This window comes from Amphibalanus amphitrite, unplaced genomic scaffold, assembly GCF_019059575.1.
Source record: "Amphibalanus amphitrite isolate SeventyFive unplaced genomic scaffold, NRLGWU_Aamphi_draft 000179F_arrow, whole genome shotgun sequence".
Taxonomy (NCBI): domain Eukaryota; kingdom Metazoa; phylum Arthropoda; class Thecostraca; order Balanomorpha; family Balanidae; genus Amphibalanus; species Amphibalanus amphitrite.
In genome coordinates this window covers 454415-466596 of record NW_024881674.1, presented here as the reverse complement: position 1 = coordinate 466596, position 12182 = coordinate 454415, and the positions used below count along the sequence as shown (strand labels likewise).

General features: G+C 47.9%; 1 long non-coding RNA gene across 1 annotated transcript; it reads left to right on the top strand.

Annotated features, from left to right (window-relative positions):
• Positions 1 to 828: 828 nt before the first annotated feature.
• Positions 829 to 3060, top strand: LOC122384021. The gene is made up of 2 exons (XR_006256945.1): positions 829 to 1234; positions 2851 to 3060. It is a non-coding gene; the product is annotated as an uncharacterized LOC122384021 (long non-coding RNA).
• Positions 3061 to 12182: the final 9122 nt, after the last annotated feature.

The following is a 12182-nucleotide window of genomic DNA, read 5'->3' as shown; positions in this document are numbered from 1 at the left end:
GGGGCCGGAATTTATCTACAAATCCAACGAGACTGCGAGCATGCCGTTGAATGCGGCAGGGGGATAATGGTCCCGGAGTTCAAGTTAGCCGACAGATTTGTCTTTGTTTGGTCTGAGGTCCCTCCGCAAGAGTTGGTGCTGAGTGCAGACGCGTCCGCGGCGAGGGCTGGAGGGTTGTAGTTTGGAACATAGTTCGATTGGCCGTTCGCCGGACTTTATTCACAAGGTATACCTAATTAGATGTGCCCACTCAGAGACAATGGAATGTGTCTAGATGGAGGTGCAAAATTCTATCAAGGAGCACTGTAGTGAGGGATTTCCCACTGTCAGGAGCAAACGGTGGCCATTTTGGGATTTGCATTTTTCTGACTGTGTCAGCATGTGGGGAGGGGTTTGAACGCGAACGACTAAAAAGACCAACCCGAGCCGAGCTAAATGGAAAGACGCATTGTGCTGCTCAATGCCTACCGAATGCTGCAAACCCGCCTATCTGTTTGTTTGTTGCTCATTTATGGTACGGTGAAGAAGTTGATGTTTTACAACGTGTGGGCGCCACTACAGGCCGCGGCATCAAATCAGTCTCCCTTTCTACTGCGATAGTCGCTTCCAACAGACCCTCAGTCACTTTTCACCGCCCTGAACTGCCGGCCATCCCCAGGGCACGGTGAGGTGCGGGCGATTATCCGTTGGACGCCACACCGCTGCACATTTTCGTGGGCGGTGGCGCGTCTTGCCCCGTGCTCCAGCACGGACTTGACCTCGTCTTCCGCCTCGTAATACTGGCTAGGAGGGTGCCTGCTTCGGTATGGGTCATTTGTCGACGTCGAATCCTTTTTCTGTTATGTTTGAAAGTGAACGAGCGACGGGTATTATTGAGCCTCCGTCGGCCGTCCTGTCCTTCCCCTCCCCTTTTCACTCACACCGAGGTGCTAATGGCTCACTCCGGCCAGGGCTCGGCCCCGCGGTGGAAAGGGTCCGATCACCGGGCGGATTGGACCCGAGGGAGATCATTCTGTCTCTGATCGTCGTGTCGTCAACATCCCCCGAAAAAGGCTACAACATGTTCCGTCAGAGCACCCCGCTTCCGCCAACTGAATCTCCATCTCCGGCGCCGGCAGCAACAGTGTCCGCTTCTTCCGAGTCCACGACAGCAGAATCGCCATCCCCCGGGCTGTCGGAAAAGGACACCCTTGAGAGCCTGAATCGGGAGATTCGCCAACTTCGGGCGGAGAAGGTGAGATAATCTGCATTTCTGGGGAAGCAATTTGATGTTGTTGCGGTGGTTATTTAGTTTTGCTCGTTTCGTCCCCTTCTTAGATTTGTACATACAGGAATTTATCGCCACCATTAGCCACCTTCCGCGCGGTGGGGGGGGGGGGGGGGGTTGCCCCCTCGTATATCTGAAACTACTGGACGGATCCGCAAAATTCAAACGGCGTTCGATAGCCCTGTCAAATTTGTACAAGGAACTGTAATTTCATTGACCTCGGGGTTAACGATGACGTCACAGGTCAGGTCAAAGATAAAATGTTTCACCGTACACGGGTCTTCTAGGGAATGCACTAAAACATCGAGAAACGCATTTTGTCAAAAATCAGCGGTAGGGCGTAAGTGGCCTAGTACATATGTTGCTATTGGAGGCCACTGATAGTACCAGGTCAGGTCACAAGCCAGGTCACCAAGGGTCAGCACTCAGCACATAAGTCCAACTTTACTAGGGTTGTGCGATGCATGTTTTATCGCCATTTTTCAGTTCCAGCTCAATGGTGTTGGTTATAAGACCATCAGGTACGGTTTAGGTCACTTTCTGGTGGAGGTCAGGTCAATAGCGGTTCAAAAAAGATCACATTTCAAAGTTAATAGTTTTGCATAAAATGGGTATTGATTCGATGCAGCTCGTCACGGCGAGTCTAATGGTGGTCTTCGTTTTGCGCTATGTGGTCTAGAATTGCTAAAAATTGAGTTTGAAAATTTGACGTCATCAATTTTGAACAGTTTTGTTTTTGCTATAACTTGGCCGAAAAAAGAGGCATCGATCTCAAATTTGGTATGTGGATAGAAAGAGGTAGGGACTTTCACAAACATTCCGTTTTTTCGAAATTAAAAAAAAAAACTTTGGGATTTTTTGCTATTTTATTAAAAAATTACCATTTTTCCAAAGACTATGAAAGGTTGGCCGCTTATGATGTCGGAGTGACGTCACATCTGGCCATTTTCGACCAAGAAGGTTTCGCGGGAAGAGCTGTCAGGCACAGCTTTAGAGATACAGAAAATTGTTTTAGACATACAAGGTGTAGAATTAACAGAGCTATGATACTGTTAGGTCTCAGATTTTTAAAATTACTTTTTTCATTTTTGGGGGTGATAATCCAGCAATTTTTTTTTTACAATCCGAGATAACAGTTTCATAGCTCTGGTAATTCTACACACCTTTTATGTCCAAAACAATTTTCTGTAGCTCCAAAGCTGTAGGCCTGACAGCTCTTCCCGCGAAACCATTTTTTGTCGAAAATGGCCAGATGTGACGTCACTCCGACATCATAAGCGGCCAACCTATCATAGTCTTTGGAAAATGCTTGGTCACAATGTATTGTGTATGTATAAGCTATTCCCGGGAGGGTACTGAAAGTTTGGTGACGATCGGCGCAGCGGTTCTGGACTACATCGAAAAAATTAAAGGGGGGAAATGTCCCCCCACCGCCTGGAAGGCTAAGGTGTACTACCCGTCGTCGCATCAATGGGTGCCCACTTATTTTTTTTTAAGTGTGTCACTCCTTAACCGGTAGGTACCTAATCTCCTTTACAATGGGAATTATTTGAAACTTAATCCTTCTCGTTCTTTTCTTTCAGGCTAGAGCTCAGAAGGAGATATCTCGATTGCGCTCGGAGGCTACAGTCATCAGACAAGGGTTCCTCGTGTTGGCGGCTGATATGCCCAATCCGCGGCCGGAGGTCCGGGCCTATTTACGATGGGTCTTACTAGGGGGCATCTGCCCGCCGCTCCATTGGTCAGAAGAGTAGCAGCTGAATACACGCCCACGCTTGGGCTCCGGTTTAAGAGTGTTTGTTTTGGAAGCGGTTGATGTATAGAGAAGGAGAGAGAGAGAGAAAGAGAGAGAGGGAGAAAGAGAGAGAGGGGGGTAGAGAGAGAGAGAGAGAGAGAGAGAGAGAGAGAGAGAGAGAGAGAGAGAGAGAGAGAGAGAAAGAGAAAGCGAGAGCACCTTCACTGCTGTACCGGGCTTATTTAGAACACAACTGTAAGGAGGCACACGGTCGACTCCTCCATTTGTTCAAGTAGGTAAGTAGGTAAGTACCACGATTCGTGTGATTTCAGTGTTCCCGTTTCCTTGATCGATTGAAATGAATACGACACTGAGCCATCCACATATCGCTGGCCATACAGTTTCCGACCCACTCCGATCGACCGACTACATCTGGCCTAATTACACGCGCAGTGGAAGGGGGGGGGGGGGGCGGATTTCGCCCACCCCTCCTGTTTTTCGCCAACAACTCGCGCCGCAAACATAATGTTAATGTGAAATTTTGGCTACCTGTCCAAAATTGAATTGCGGATCTTCTCGTGCAAGAAATAAGAAAATCGGTTCACAACTTTTCTAGTAATAGCGGTGTAAAGTCAAACATCCTGCCGCCGCGGCGGCGCGGCGGCCGGCGCTAGCCGTTACGCGCCGCCTGAATTGTAGACTGTGCCGGGGCGGGACGATTCCGTCTTTGCATCGCGCTCCTTACCGTTGATTACATTAGATTAACGTCAAATTTAATGAGAAGACTGACAAATGTACAGGTAATCATATGGTTAAAGAATTTTGAAAATCGGCCGGTAACAACTTGAGATATGACTAATGAGTGTGTAAACATAAAGTTGTGATTGCCGCGTTTCCCGCGTCGGCCGATCCCGCCTCAGCCGGCGACATCTTACCCTTAGCAGGCTTCTAACTGCCATATTTATTGTTGGATTAATTAGAAATTCAACAGACATACTCACAAATGTTTAATCTTTCGTATAGTGAAAGAAAAAAGAAAATCAGCCGGTAACTTTTTGAGTTATCGGCGTGTAAACGCAAAAAAGTCACTCATATGGCAGATTTGACCACATTTGAACCTCATTTGACCTTGAAGATATTGACCTAGGGTCATGAAATTCACACACAAGAGAGTTCCCCATGGCCTTCATTTACCCTCCAAATTTCGTCGTTCTAGCTCCAGTGGGAGCTGAGATCTTAGGGGGGGGGGGCGACATCCGCCCCCCTTCCACTGGGCGTAGTACTCGCAACCCTTCCACTGCGCGTGTTAACCCGGCCGGGCCCGGGGGGTAATCCCAACCACCGCAGCCCGGGGGGGGGGCGTTTTTCGCCCCCCCCTGTCTAACTCCGTAAATAAGGGAGATACGGAAACAAAAGCGATACCAAACGAAAGGTCCCTACGAGACGATTCTAACGCACCTAAAATTTTTGACCTCAGGTCAATTTTCAAGGTCAGAGGTCAAGGTCAAAGGCAAAAACCGGCACATGTGTAGTGATCTCAAAGTAAGCCTTCTAGAGGACGGCGGGATGCAGCAAACCGGCAAAATTGGGTGTCAAACGAAAGAAGAGAATCTGAGGATTCGGAAAATGTGCTCAAACTCAAAGGTCAAGATCAAGGTCACGCCCAAAATTGACCTCAAACTTTGCTTTTGTTCGTACATCTTGCGTGCTAACTTCCAAAATGTTTTGAAATGTTTTGAGGCTTATCAGTTCCGTATTTGTGGTTCATCGTACGATACAAGGCTGCTCAAAGGTCAAGGTCACAGAAGAGTATCCTTGCTAGAGGCTTTTTCACTGATTCAAGTTAGTAATAATAAATAAGACAATTTCGCCATCTGGAAGCTCTAAATGGAGGCTTAGAGGAAAATAGGTGCCAGATTCGTGATCAGCGGGTACATATTCATCATAAACGACCTTTCATGTGTCAAGGTCAACCAAAGGTCATTCGAGGTCACATGAGGTCAACATAAAATTTGACCTTTTCCAAACAAAATATATATCATTCGACGCGGCTTGACAAGGCGAATGCAATGGTACCACTGCCGTAGCTCTAGAACCATTTTTGTCGAAGTTATTTGCGAAAAACTAAAACCACAACTCGGGGTCGTTGACCTGACCTCTGACCTCAGGTCACCCAGGGGGGGGGGGGCAGAGGTCGGATTTTCACCGTTCACAGGCATTTCAAGAAATGTGTTGTGAAATCGAGTAAATTGGTAAGTTTTTGAAAACCATCGATGGTACGGTTCTCCAGGGTATTAGTCGTAGGTCGCTCGGCGAGCGGGAGGGCAACCAGTTCCGCCCCTGTATCGCGTGACCCCTTGCTCCGCCCAGTTACGCACGAGCGTACTCCACGCCGCGTAGTAGCGTGGGGAGGGGAAGGTTAGAATGGTGGCATGTGTAGAGGCTAGAACCGGTTTCCACCGCCATGCCACCGCCCAGCGACATGGAGCGGGGTCAGTGACCAGGGCGCAGGGAAAGGTCAGAGGTCAACTATAACGCAGAGCTTTGTGTCTCCCTCCCCTCCGCGTGTAACGACGCACGACAGCGGCCGGCCGCCGATCAGGCTTGACATGTCAAGGTCACCCGCAGTCAACGGGCTCAGAGGGTTGGTCGAGTGCGCGTCCGTGGCTGACGATAGTCTCGACCATGTGCTATGGTGCCGATAGACTAGCGTGGGTAATAAGTTTTTGTTCAGTGCATATGGCTGCTGGGGTGTGTCATCTTGATATATGATGCCTTGTAACGTGTATGATACGCTTAAAACCTCGCTGGCACTGCAGTGGCCGAGAGGAGAGGGGGGGGGGGCGGGGAGGCGGGTGCCGCCTCCACATGTTTATTTTTGTTGATAGCTGCGAAAGCTGAAATTTGGCAAGCCTGACCTTTGATTCAAGCTGAATTTTTATGACAGCAGCTGTATTTTCACCCTCGCCCATATTGGTGTTTTGCCAGCGTCTATCGTAAGGGGGGGGAGGAGGGTCCATTGGACCCCTTTGCCTTTCAGCCCTTGATCGAGCTAACGCTTCGCGGAAAAAGAGCGTGTTGCCCGTGACGAGAGGAGGCCGATGATACCCAATTTCAAGGTCCTAGGTCATTGGTTGACAGGTCAATATAAATCAAAAGTCGGGGAATCGGGACCTGTTAGAGCTTCGTAAAGTGAAGCTGTTATAGGGTTTTGCGGGGTGCTGATCACGAATTTCAAGTTAGTGTTGATCACAGATGATGTTTTCGTGCATCAGGTCACATGTTACGAGGGAACCAAAACTACTTCTTAAATGTTCAAACGGTTTCTAAATGCGAAATCAACTCCAAAATCTACCCTAGAAACATGTAGAACTCGAAAGAGTGAACAAAGGTCATCAAAGATCAGTGACCTGACTGACCTTCACGTGACCTTGATACCCACTAGAATCCATGGGATCAACATCCTTTCACATGTTTGATCGCTTAAAGCCACAAAAAGACAATAAAACGCGCTCTACGCGAAATACGCCAAAACGCGATTCCGGCCAAACATGGTTTCGGAAAACAAATCACAAGTCAAAAATCTTTTGAGTCAGGGTCATATAAATTACAGGGTAGGCGTAATATTGATTAACTCGAGGGCACTGAAAGTGTCGTCGCAATCAGCCGCTTTTTGCGCGAGTTATTTGCGAAAAACTGAGGGTAGGAGGGCTGTTCGACACCCTCCTACAAGTGCGAAGGTTAAGGTCAGGCCGTTGACCAATGACGTCAAAAGTGAACCTCTGTAAGGTCCCAAAATGTCGCGACGTCGTAGCACCTTTCGTGTCAGGGGACTTTTCAACGGGGAATGAAGCTTATATGATCTAGTACTATCTCACAGAGGCCTCACAACTTGTATGTAGCTATCTCGTATTTTTCTTAAGAGTGACCTGAAGTCAGGTCGGACACGCAACCTCACGATTGTCAATCAGTTGGGAAATATGAAAGCTGTTATTTTGGCGCTAGGAGCCATCTAAAGCTGTCTCAAGCGCATTAATTCGCGATTTTATACGATATTTGCAAGCCCCAGCATTCACTTTTCCATTCTTAAAGCTATAGGCGACTTCATTTATGACGTCACTAAGGTCACAGGAGTTTTCACCAAAAAGTCCCGATCAAATTGAGCTAGCGAGTCGGGAAGCCACCAGTGGACTTGTGAGGACCTACCGAATCGAAGAAGCTACATATATGACCTCCTTGGGCCAGCTTCGTGGCCTGAGTGGCTCTGCCCTGACCATGACCTGATGTGAACATGCACCTTAAATTGACCTCAACGAAAACAAAGCGTATACTATTCGACGCGCTTGAAGTTGAGCATGCAAAACTCGATGGTGCCATGATGTTGGCTCTGTAACCACTTAATTAAGTGGTGAAGTTGTTTACCAAAAACCGATCCCGCGACTTTGAGCTGACCTCAGAGTTTATCGGTTGACCCGAGACACTCAAATCGGGCACCAGTTGCTGCATCTCATACGACGCACGCGCTCAGTTTTATCCGCAAGGCGCTAGCTCAATTAGGGGCAAAAAGACGGAGAGGGGTCGCAATCAACCCCCCCTCCGCCGGGGTATATACTCGTATGCAGAAAACCCAAAATTCCGTTGAGGGTTAAGCACTGAAGTGATATTATGATGCGAGAAGGTAGTTATAGGTCAAAACAAGTATGCACACGAGCGGGTGTGAATAAAACTGTGTTCGAGGTATGCCTTTTTATTATACATTCGATTTGCTTTAGTTATTGGTAAGAACAGATACAACCAAGAAGAGCGCCCCTGAAGAAAAGGTGGCGCACCGGACAGGTGCGATTTTAAGGTCTAAGGTCAGTCGGGGACCTCTAAGTTCGGATTAAGCGCTGCATGTTAGGGGTAAAAAATGGGGGCAAAAAGGCATCCCGATTTTGGCAGCATCGTCATGCTTTGTCATGGCACTGATCCACTCCCTCGGCCGAAATATTATTACCCTTTTGTATGAGTTCTGGCATAATCCCGCACATTATGCTGCATGTTGTTTGCCATGAAAAAACAATGCACGTTCAGCTACGTTCTACGCAGTATACGCACTAACCTAACCACCATCCCATCATGCACCACTAGCCACCATCCCGTTCTGTGCCCCCTTCCACCCCACACGAATCAGCCGAGACACTAGTCAGTCGGGCTAGCGCTATCCTATCCTCCCTTCCTGACTGCACAGCGCTTAAACCCAGAGCCGAGACTTCCCGAGCGCGACCTCTGACCCCACGCGGTCCGAAGGGTCGGCCGATGCCTAAGGGCGCGCCGCGCGCCGGCCACCCGGATAGCCTCTGCCAGGTCTCCCTTTCATACACCGTTTACTACGCGCTCGATTCATTCATGATTCTGTGTTTCTGCGTCCCTCTCGTTAGATGGCTCTACTGATGTCATAGGCGATCCCAGGAAGATTGCGGCCAGAATACCCCAAACGGCAGAAAATGAGGTTTTTGGTGAATATCTCGGAAAGTATTTGGCATACAACGATGCAATTTCACAGTCTCGTGGTAAATGTGCATACACATAATTCGGGTTGATACTTATGCATTTGAACATTATATAGGACCAGATATGTCCGAAAAAGCAAAACCAACAAGACTTTTACTGGAGAGCCGTACATTGTTCGTCAAACACATACCTCACTATCTGAGGTCACTGATACCAGGTCAGGTCACAGAGGTCAGGTCACTGGGGGTCACCTGGGGGTCACAATATGAAAGTGTCGTGTGATACATGTTTTATGGTCCATTTTACATGACAAATGCGATTATGTGGGTCAGGCAGCCTTTGGGGCCAGCTTAGGTCACGTTTTGGTGAAGGTCAGCTCAAGGTCAGGTCATATTAGGTCAAATTTCAAAGTTGATATTTCTGCATAAAATGGGTATCGATTCGATATGCAGCTCGTCACGGGGAGTCCAATGGTGGTCTTTGTTTTGCCCTACGTGGTCTAGAATTGCCAAAAATTGAGTTTGAAAATTTGACGTCATCATTTTTGAACATTTTTTTTCGCTATAACTTGGCCAAAAAACGAGCTATCGATCTGAAAATTGGTATGAAGATAGAAGACGGTAGGTAATATCACATATATTCCGGTTTATTCGAAACTCAAAAAACTTTTTGGATTTTTTGGCTAATATATCAAAAAATCGCAATTTTTTTATTTTTGGGGTCAAAACTGAAAAATTTCAAAAATCCGAGTTAACAGTTTTGTAGCCCTATCAATTCTACACCTTTTATGTCTTGATCAATTTTCTGTATCTTCAAAGCGTAGGCATGACAGCTCTTCTCGCGAAGGTCTTTTTTTCGGTCGAAAATAGCAGAACATGACGTCATTCTAACGTCATTTGTGGCCAACCTATCAAAGTCTCTGGAAAATTTTTGGTCCCAATGTGTAAAATTGATGCCCGGAGGGGTCCTGAAAGTTTGGTGGCGATATCTCCAGCCGTTTAGGAGATATTGGCGGAAAAGGACAGGGGGGCCGTTTCGGCCCCCCTACGGAGCGCGGGTTAACCCTCGCCGGCCGAGGGGGTGCCGCCCCCCCATAGGGTTTTTCCGCGATAGCTCTGAACAAGCTGGCGATAGAGAGTTGAAACTTGGCATACCTGACCTTTGATTCAAGGCGGATCTTTTGCCACCAACCGCTGTTTCGGGTCAGGTCAGGTCACTGACCTATGACGTCATAAGTGAGCCTCTGCATGGTCTTCAGATGTCGCAACTTCGCAACGCCCTCTCTGCCAGAGTAGCTTTCACAGGGAAATGAAACTTGCAAGGATCTAATATCCATTACTAGTCTCACAACTTGTATATCTCGGATTTTTCCTAAAAGTCACATGAGGTTAGGTCATTTTCGTGACCTCACCATTATAAGTCAATGGGCAAAAATGAAAACTGCTATTCTGGCGCCGGAAACGATCTCCAACTATCTCAAGCACACAGAATCATGATTTGGTGCACTCCTTGCAAGGTAAGATGCGTCACTTTTGCAATGCTGACCTTGCGTGACGTCATTTATGACGTCATTAGGGTCATATTAGTTTTCCGTCAATAATTCCCGATCAAATTGAGCTAGCGAATCGGGAAAGTCACCAATGGACTCAGGAAGACCTGCCAAATTAAATGATATGCGACATGACCTACTTTGACCGATTTCGTGACCTGGGGTGCTGACCTGACCGTGACCTGAGGTCAACACTCCAAGTTGACCTCACCCGACTCTGCGACCGTTTTTTGCGAAGTTATTCACGAAAAACTGAACCGTACCTTGGGGCACTTGACCTGACCTCTGAGGTCACCGGTTGACCTAGGACCTTAAAATCGGGTATCAACCTCTGCGTCTCGTAACGGCGCCACGTTTTTGTTTTTTTCCGCGACGCGCTAGCTCCACCAGGGGTGAAACCAGAGGTGAAACAAAGGCCGAATCTTCCACCGACAGCGTTTCTTCCACCACTAGATTTCCACCAAGTTTCCACCTTAACCCGCGCCCGGCTGGGGGTCCTGGATTTCCACGCCCTGCTGGGGGGGGTGTTTGAACACCCCCCCTTGTAACTCGGCTCCTGGGCCACGTAGCGATACGCGGAAGGCGGCGTTCGAAAGAGCGTCAAAAATAAGGACGAAATCACTTCGGTCAATTTTTTGGTCAGGTCAAAGGTCAGGTCACCAGAGGTCATTGAAGGCAAAATTTCGCCGATTTCCAGGTCGAATGTCGAAAATTTCCAAGAAGCCAACGCATAACTCGGGAACCAATAGAGCTACAGCGCCGCAGAAAAACGCATTCGATAGCCCTATTAACGCCCTTTCTGAGTAATTCTCTCAGATTTGACCTAACGTCAACGGTTTTGCCTGCAGGGGGCAAAAACTGCAAAAATAGCCGATTTTTTCGGAAACAGTTTTCTGCAATAACTTTTGACCCAAGCCTTGTACGAGCTTACTTTTACCGGCATCGCGTTCCTCTCGTCAAGACGCATCGAATGAACTATAACTTGACCTTGAAAGGTCAACTTGAAAATTTGACCTCAGGTCAAGGTCATGACCTGACCGGAAAGGGTCATGTTGCATATCAGTCGATCCGTATCGTCGAGCTGAACACATCTAAGGTGTTTTCATCGCTCTAGCATGCCTCTATCAAAAGTTATTTGCGAAAAACTGTTAGATACCATTCGTGACCTAAGATGACCTCAGGGCATAAACAAGGGTCACGGACACCATTTTCATGTTCTGTGTGTCTAAACCACTTGTAATTCGGTGTTTGGGAGTGTTTATAATGTCTTTCGTCCAAAAGAGGCGCATTTCAATTTTCTCCCATTGACTTATAATGGGGAAGTCGCAAAATTGACCTGACCTTAGGTCATCGATATCAAAATTCTGAGATATACATTTTGTACATGCTATTGCTCTTAGCAATCGCTGAAAGTTTCAAAGCGATCGGTCACTCGGTGTAGCTATGACAGACATTGAAACTTTTTATGAGGTGAGGTCACTTCAAGTGACCTGGTGACCTGACCTTGAATGACCTTGGTCTGAAATTTTCACAACATGTGTAGAATTGATGTATGATAAGGTGTACCAAAAACGGCGGCGCTCCGCGCCGCCGTTTTTGAGATATTCGCGAAAAACCACAAGGGGGGGTGTTCAAACACCCCCCCCCCCCCAGCAGGGCGCGGGTTAATAGGTAAATAGTAAGTGAGCTGTTGCCTGTTTCTCACTGAAGCGATTTAGAACTCCTGCTTCCACGTAACCAAGAAAACTATATTCCGCTCTCCTCCGAGCCTCTCAGCCAACTGCCCAGCAATCACACTCCCAACCAGACCATAGCTCTCACGCACACGTCATCGCGCATCATCATTAGCCAATCACATTGTCATACGTCATCCCCAGTGCAACTGATCAGGGGGCGTAACCCGGCCGCCCCGACGTCCGGCGGCGGCGGCGGATGACTCACACTGGGTCACCGGGTCACGTCCCGCAGCTCAGTCTCGCCGCGCGCCTGACTCATACGCTACTCACATTCCTTATTGTGTCCATCATGCTACATCACCCCCTGGTTCTAAAGAACCACATCACACATCATGTCATTCACTCAACTCATCAAGTACATCCCCCGTCACAACAATACCATATCTGTCTGGTTCCCGTCGC